The following is an 8672-nucleotide window of genomic DNA, read 5'->3' as shown; positions in this document are numbered from 1 at the left end:
GCTAATCGAAGAGACTTAGCAGTTGGCAGGAAAAAAGACAGAAGCGCAAGGAGAGAGCCAACTGTGTAACAGCCGTGACAAACAATTTTTTCTGCAGCACCTGTGGAAGAGTCTGTCACTCTAATATTGGCCTTTATAGCCACTTCAGGCGCTGCTCCACAAACCACTGACCACCTCCAAGCGCTTAACCATTGTCTCTCGAGACAAGGAGGCCAAAGAAGAAAAGTAAAAAATGCCGTTCAACTATTGCTTCCTAAGTTACTGCTGTCGTGAACAGTCGGGCGTACAAAATTGCCATAACTTTATAGGAAGCTGTGTGTGGAGGACTATCTCTAAATGAAATTGTAACACATGCAAATTAAAGTGAGTCATTTTTAATTACTAAAGTTCAGGCTAATTTAAAGTCTGCTTTGGTGGAGACAAATATACTTATACACACAGTTATTCCAGGATCGATTTGTCGTTTTATTGAACTCAAATGGTACACAGGAGAGAGAAAAAAAAGAACAAGGTGACAGATAAAACAGCCACAAATACCAGCTGAAGCAACCTTACCCCGCCCCCAAACACCAACATAGAAAACGGGATGGCGTAAGCACGCCGTGGTACTGGACCAGGAAGGAAAATGCCGACAGATTTATTAATTTTGCCCTCGGTACCAAACCTTCCAAAAGAGACTGGCACAAGCTCCCGTTGAATTAGTCACCTCCCGTCCGGGACGGGCTGTCTGAGGGCTACGGGCGTCGTTATACCGCCTGCCGCTCGAGCGGTTGTTGTGGTAACCAGGACCTTGGTGTGGGGGCGGCGCCATCAGCATCCGGGTTCCGGACCGAAGCTATAAAAGCGTGCGCCGAGCGGGCGGCTGCTCCTTTCATACACTGTCTGCAGCTGGTGAACTGTTGTATGAGTCGCTGCTTCCAACTCGACCGGAGCAAGCTTTTTATGGCAAAGGGCGGTTGTCGTCTTTCTCTTGTAGGTCCCCCTATTACTTTTTAAAAATTCCGCCGAAAAAGAGAAGACGCTTTACCAAATCTTTTGGGCCGTTATCTCACGTGAGTACATTGTTTTTTTCCCCACAACATCAGATGCCATGTTTCTTAAATCTGTACATCGTCCATTCAATGAGTCGAATGGGGTTTGGTGTGGAAAAAGGCCTCGGTTGTGGTTATCGGGAGTCTGAACCAACGTGTGAGCTCGATATCTTAGTCCTGTGAGGGTATTATCAGGAGCGAAGTCGGTGTTGTTTGGGAAGGGGAGAAGAGCTATCTGTGTGTAGACAGCTGCTTCTTGTCAGCCTTCATTCTCAGCTCGAAGGCGAGTTCGGGGATATCCCAATCTCCTCCGCGACAGTCCCCGCCCCCTGCCGGTCTTCCCGCACGCCGATTGGTGGAATCTAAAGCCCCTGTCGTTTTTGTATGGCTACAGAGGCTGTCAATTAAATTATGTCAGCCTGCCGTGAAGTTGGACTTGGTGTTCAATGAAAGTGACGGTTGCGAACGGAAATCTATTTCGAAATTTGAAAAAAAGACGTCAGGACTGTGAAATTCGCAAACAATTTCTTATTTAGTTGCGCAACGTTTACATATTCTGCTCTTTCCCCCACATTGGCGTGTAGTGGATATGAAGGAATGGCGTACACACCATTTCACTGCACATTTTCTATTCTCAGTTCAAACTAGGGGCTTCTAACCAAGAGGCGCGGTTTTATGTTTTCAGTTAAAAGGGGCCACACAGTAGTTTCCTTTTATTTTTTTGAGTTTCTGGTACTGGTAAAGGTGCTGTCAGCTACGTTATAATCAGCAAATGGCGCAATGATGGCCGCCGTCCATGTGGCAGGAGCAAGTTGACGCAACACCTGTTCGCCAAACTTGCAGCAAAGACAGCTCGGCAGTGAGAATTCAACTTCTTCCCCGCCACCCGGGCCTTTGACAGAGGGGCCGCGTCCGGTTTCGGGTCCCTGGGCTGTCAAGTTGGCAACTAGCAAAATCCATCCTTGTAATCCAAAGCATCAAAAAACTGGAAACTCTGACGTGGTTCTAAAATAACGACAATAATGGAAACTTTGAGGCGTATTTTACATTTTTTAATTATAACTTTCCTACTCCGGTTGTGTTTGTTTTGGCGACAAGAAACTTTCCAAGAATTGTAGCCAGATCTTTCTTGGAGAGGGAAAATCTAACATCATTTCCACCGCCGCCCATCAACTTTTGAACTCTGAGATTATGTATAGAGACGTTAATATTATTTTTTAAAAACTTTAGATACCCTCTCGGTGCACTATCAAACCATCTTTGGGATCGAATACAAACTGCCGTCCCGTTAAATAGTTCTTTTTTTAAATAGCGTTCTGCTCCTGTGAGCTGAAACAAAACATTATGCAACTTAATTGTGTAGTTGGTTTTAATTTACCTCCGCCCATCCGTTTCTAGTTTTAAAAAGGCGCGCCGGTCCGAGGAGAAAGTGGAAGGTGTGTGCCGGTTATTATTGTTTTTAATAGTCAGTGGTGGTAATGTTCCGGTTGGGGCCAGCACAGGCCAGATTGATGCTATTGTTGCGTGTGGACAATAGCGCCGGCTGCGCCTGTGGTAATAAATAGAGAGTGAAACGGGGACAGCCGGAGCCGGGCATGCAGGAGTGTGCAGACAGCCGGGGCAGCAAATCAGACCACAGCTGATTTTAAACATTGTCAAGGAGTGAAGTCGGTCAGAGCTTTCGTAAATGTTTCAGGTAACATTGTGAGTTTTTATTTTAAGCTGTAAAATTTTTGTGTTGAATTTGGAAAATGTCTGGTTCACATATCTCTCTTCTCTCCACCACCCTGCCCCCCCCCCCCCCCCCCGTCTACTTCTGTTTAAGTGGAATATGTAATTTATCCAGTTATACCCTATACAGCACCCTTCGAGGAAGATAGGATTTCCCCCTGGTCACTTAAGACTGCAAAATAGCAATGATGGTCAGAAGGGATCTTCTCTTTCCGTCCCCCGCACAAGTCTATACAAAGGGTGTTATTTGAAGTTTGTTAATGTTAAATGGATAGGTCAGAATAGAAATGACCTCCAGTAGTGCTAAGTTAGAGGTTTATTATGAACCTGATAGTGAAGAGGATTCAGTCAAGATTGAGCATATGGTATACTCTAAATTCAGAATTACTTAATTTGTTATGTAGTAATATATAGTTTAACAAATTGCAAGCAGCTGTACAGTGGAACCGCTAAGAAATGTTGGAAGTGGGGGGGGGGGGTCCACCTGGTGAATTTAGTGGTTTTCAGTGCCGCTAACACCTGACCGAGCAACCCAAAAAAAGACAGCACCAAACTCAACCTCAGTTCCTGCCCTAAAAGTTGCTGTGCATTATCCTTTATTCTTGAGTGAATTTTGTACAGTGCAGCAATAAAGTTTAAAGTGTGCATAATATTCACCCAGCAGTGCCAGGCTGTTGGAAGCTGTAACTCCCACTGGTCCCGTTCACACATAATTACAAACATAGATCAAAGGAAGGCTGATAATTAGGACTTTATTCCATTTTAAATGTATTAATAGCTGAACAGTACTTGAATTCCTTTGAACTATTTTCTCCATTGGGATTATATGTGGACCCAGTAAAATAAACTATTCTGAAGAGATTCCTAGTGTTTACTGTTAATAGTAACTTTACTCTAAAATGGTCGGATACCAGTGCTAACACTAGGAGTTCAATCAAAATCTACCGGCAATGAGTGAAATTTTCTTACAATGTCCTTTTCAATAGTGGAAAATATTCAATAGAGTTATAGATTTTAGGCTTCCAAACGTCAGTTGTGTGTACAAAGAAGCTTTTGAGCTATACAAATAAAAGCCACTTGAAGTGACATGTGAATAAGGATAAAGAGGAATGGTTCCAGGAGAGACAGTTTTTTCTTTTTTTTCTTATGGACTCTCCGGTAGGGTTTAGCCTGATGACCAAATATACTCAGCTGGGCATTATTAGAACATCTCTGTCTCACATCTGACTGAAACACAGTGTACAGAGTGTTGAAGAGTTGCACAAACAACAGTTAGTTGTGATAATCATTTGATTGTTCTCCATAACTCTCGTAGCCTATTGTATTTCAGTCAGCAGTGAGATTCAGCTGTTTACCGGCACAAAAATATATATTTTACCTGGTCTTGTACCTGACTACTACCAGGAAATTATCCTATTCTTTACCATGTCTTTGTAACCTGGGTTTCTCTGTGCCCATTCCCATGCACATTTTGGCAACCACGCCATTTCTTTCCCATTTTCTTTACCCCTCTTAGGCCCTTTCTCCTTCCATCACACCTCTGTTCATTTCTCCCCTTTCAAGTACTCTGCTTGCCCCACAGCCAAAACCCTACCCAAATACTTCGCTATTCTTTGACCTTCCAATTTTTGTGCTGCCATCTCAGGCTCGATTCCCTCTTGGATCAGTCCATGACTTCCTTCTGTGCCTTTCACCATCCTCCAAAGGACCGTATCGAGTCACTCATCATGACCTCTTTACAATCAACTGTTCCAATCTTCTCTCTTCGACCTTCCCACCCAGCAAGCTTGCTGGGGGACTAATCTTGCCAACTTCCTTCCTGCCCCATTGCTGACCCTGTGGACTATGCCAGCAGATCAACTATCATCGCCTCTCTCCAACCTTCCCCTATACACAGAAGTGGTCAGACCAGTTTTAGTCACATGACAAACTGGCTGTTGCAGAGAATTTCAACTTACAACAAAAGATTTTGAAGAGACTGTTTCATATAAGGAGCTAGTCACATGACTCACCTGGGCAACCTGACAGTTTTTTTGAATTTGCACTCCCAACAAAGGAATTGGAACGCAAAACAGTGTGCTCATGGATTGAGAACACCTCCTCTCCTGTCTGCCTGCCTGCCTTCATCTTTTCCCACGGAACTGAATCTTGTGAAAACACATAAAACTCAGAGAAAGGTTTCATACGTGGACAAGGTTTTAAGAAGACTACTGGGTGCCAATGAAACACAAGACCATATCTTCAATCAAGGGCAACAGCGAGCTCAAGAAACAGTAACAAGACATTGCCTCAAGCTGTTCTACTTATCACTTCTTCTGCTCTTTCCTGTCCCTATCTGCATGTTTATATTGCATGTGCATGCTAGCGTGGGCGTGTCATTTATCTGTAGGCGTGAACCGTATTAGAATTTAAGTTTAAGGTTTAATAAATTTCATATCTCCTTTAAACCAAAGAAAGCCTGTTTGTACTCATTTCTTTGCCTTATAATTGGAAAGTTGTGAACAAGGATTCACAAAGGGGAAGCTCAAAACAGTGTGTTTAAAATTAAACCCTATTAGAATAAGACCAGATGAGGATAGTAACAGACCCCTAGACCCATTGCTCGTCTGGTCATTTGCTAGATGCAGGGAGGATGTTCCTGTTGGCTGGGGTGTCCAGAACCAGGGGTCAGTCTCAGGATATGGGGTATGTCATTTAGAACTGAGATGAGAAATCTCTTGATTCAGAGGGTGGTGAACCTCTAGAATTCTCTACCACAGAGGCAGTGGAGGCCAAGTCATATTCAAGAAGGAGATAGATATATTAATGCCAAAGGGATCAAGGGATATGGTTACTGAATTAAACCATCAGCCATGATCTTTTTGAATGGCGGAGCAGGGCAGAATGGCCTCCTCCTGCTCCTATTTTCTGTTTCTATGTAACTCCTCCTAGCTGAAGATGGTTGAAAATGCTTCAACCTTGCCTTTTCCCCTTGTGCTGTGCTCTGCCATCATTGAGGGTGAGAATGTTCACTTAGCCACCTTCTCATCCAGTTAGTTGTTTGTGCATGTAGTCCTTTGTTGTAGCTCCATTAGGTTGGCAGCTCACTTTCAGGCATGCTTAGTGCTGCTTCTGGCATGCTCTTCACTCCTCGGTGAACCACGATTGGTCATTTTGTTTGGTGATGGAGGAGTTAGGGCTATGTGGGGGTCATGAGGCTACAGATTGCGATGTAATAAATTAGTGCTAAAGACCCTCTGTTTACTTAATAAAAAGGTAGAATCTCTCAGCATAAAAGGAGCCCATCCTGCTTGTTGTGCCTATGCCAGTTCTTTGAAAGAGCTATCCAATTTGCTCCCAAACCCCAATTATTCCCCATAATACTGCAGTTAGTTCACTTTGCTATGACTGAGGCAGGACGAGAGCAATGTTTATTCTCGTTCCACTTCTCTACAGGTCACAACATACATTTACATTTTTTCCCGCTTACCGATATGGTCAATCATCGACTCTGTTTTTATCCCAGAGTAAAAGACAGCAACCAGGTTTCTTTAATGAAAAACAAAATTATCAGTTTATTATAAAACAAGTCTTAACCAGTGATGAAGCAAAGCATAAACACAAAGATTGAAATATAAAAGTTCCCCTTTTACCTTAGCCCCTCATGCACATGCACACACTGGTTAACTGAAAAAATAGAGATTTACTCTTTAGAGATCTAGTACAGAAAAGAATACGTTGTCCGAATACTTGCTAAGTCTTGAAGAAAAAAAATATGAAAAAGACAATTATTCAGGAAGGGTAGTAGGGATAAACCAGGTAATTACAGGCCAGTGAGTCTAATATCAGTGTTAAGGAAACTATTGGAAAAAAATTCTGTGGGACAGGATTAATCTCCACTTGGAGAGGCAGGGATTAATCAAGCTTAATCAGCATAGCTTTGTAAGGAGATGACTAGGTGTGTAGATGTAGTCTACATGGACTTCAGTAAGGCTTTTGATAAGGTCCCGCGTGGCAATTGGTTAAGAAGGTAAGAGCCCATGGGATCCAGGGCAATTTGGCAAATTGGATCCAAAATTGGCTTAGTGGCAGGAGGCAGAGGGTGTTGGTCGAGGGATGTTTTTGCAATTGGAAGCCTGTGACCAGTGGTGTACCGCAGGAATTGGTGCTGGGACCCTTGCTGTTTGTAGTGTACATTAATGATTTAGATGTGAATATAGGAGGTATGATCAGTAAGTTCGCAGATGACACGAAAATTGTCATAACTAGTGAGGAGGAAAGCCTTAGATTACAGGACGATGATTATAGGTGGGCAGAGCAGTGGCAAATGGAATTTAATCCTGAGAAGTGTGAGGTGATGCATTTTGGGAGGACTAACAAGGCAACGGAATATACTATGGATGGTAGGACCACAGGGAGTACAGAGAGTCAGAGGGAGCTAGGTGTACTTGCCCATAGATCACTGAAGGCAGCAGCACAGGTAGATAAGGTGGTTCGGAAGGCATATGGGATACTTGCCTTTATTAGCCGAGACACAGAATATAAGAGCAGGGAGGATATGATGGAGCTGTATAAAATGGTAGTTAGGCCGCAGCTGAAGTACTCTGTACAGTTCTGGTCGCCACACTATTGGGAGGATGTGATTGCGCTGGAGAGGTTGCAGCGGAGATTCACCAGGATGTTGCTTGGGCTGGAGCATTTCAGCTATGAAGAGAGACTGGATAGGTTAGGGGGTTGTTTTCCTTAGAGCAGCGAAGGCTCGGGGGGGGACCTGAAGAGGGGCATAATAGGGTAGATGGGAAGAAACCTTTTCCCTTCACAGGTGTCAATAACCAGGGGGCATAGATTTAAGGTAAGGGGCAGGCGGTTTAGAGGGGATTTGAGGAAAAAGAATTTCGCCCAGAGGATGGTTGGAATCTGGAACACACTGCTTGAAGGGGTGGTCGAGGCAGGTACGCTCACAACATGTAAGAAGTATTTCGATGAGCACTTGAAACGCCATAGCATACAAGGCTACGGGCCAAGTGCTGGAAGATAGGATTAGAATAGATAGGCTTGATGGCCAGTGCGGACGTGGTTGGCCGAAGGGCCTGTTTCTGTACTATATGACTCTGACTATAAATGTCAGATGTCCTTTTTTGGTTTGGCATCCCAAATATGTGTAGATTGCTCCCTTGGCAAATTTTCTGTCTTTTTAAACCATTGTCCATATCCCAACTTGCTGTCCAAAACAAAGCCATAAACAATGTCACGAGTCAAGCCTCCTGACCCCTATAAATCTTGACCTGTCACTTCTTTGTAAACATCATTCCCTGTCAAAAATAACCCCTGCTGGGTAGTTATTTGATGACAGGTGCCTTCCAGTAACTCTTTACAATCCAGACCTATGTGACCCTTGTTTAAAAAAAAATCCATGGACTCCTTTTCAGTTTTAAACCACAAATCTTCAAAATTTAACAAAAAAAATGGCAGCACTCATAACTTCAAGTACATGTCCAGTTGGTCTTTGCAAATTCGTAAGGAATCTGATTCCACCACCCTTTCAGGCAGTGCATTCCAGTTCTTAGCTGCGTTTACTGACAACACAACCACTAGGTGGTGCAGTACCTGCATATGCACAAATGCAAGCTCTACAATTGGAATGTCAATGTCTGCGCAATTAAAGATGGCGCTGCTCAATTTATCACAGGCAATGCTTATGGCCAGATCGTTCGAGCATACTAACCTTACATTAAGTTGGATGGAAGCCCAGTGATATGCTACTATATAGTTATAGAATAATAACTCTAATCCTCAGATCCATTTAATATTCCAGTAATCCTATTAAATACAAAAGGAATTTTATGATTGAATTTCCATTAGAAGATAGCGAATTGTCACCCCCATCGAAAATCAGGCAGAGTATAAAATGTGCTGCCAATTCGTTATTGT

At 43.3% G+C, this 8672-nt stretch overlaps 1 protein-coding gene across 1 annotated transcript in view; it reads left to right on the top strand.

Moving 5' to 3' along the window:
- The first annotated feature begins 856 nt into the window (after positions 1-856).
- Positions 857-8672, top strand: part of LOC137370154 (antizyme inhibitor 1-like) — a 45354-nt gene continuing 37538 nt past the window's right edge. Inside the window, exon 1 of the mRNA XM_068032397.1 lies at positions 857-1052. The gene's annotated coding sequence lies outside the window, so the exon portion shown is untranslated. The remainder of the gene's footprint in view (positions 1053-8672) is intronic.

The sequence above is a fragment of the Heterodontus francisci genome, chromosome 5 (genome assembly GCF_036365525.1).
Source record: "Heterodontus francisci isolate sHetFra1 chromosome 5, sHetFra1.hap1, whole genome shotgun sequence".
NCBI classification, from domain to species: Eukaryota; Metazoa; Chordata; class Chondrichthyes; order Heterodontiformes; family Heterodontidae; genus Heterodontus; species Heterodontus francisci.
This window is presented reverse-complemented; position numbering and strand designations above follow the sequence as displayed.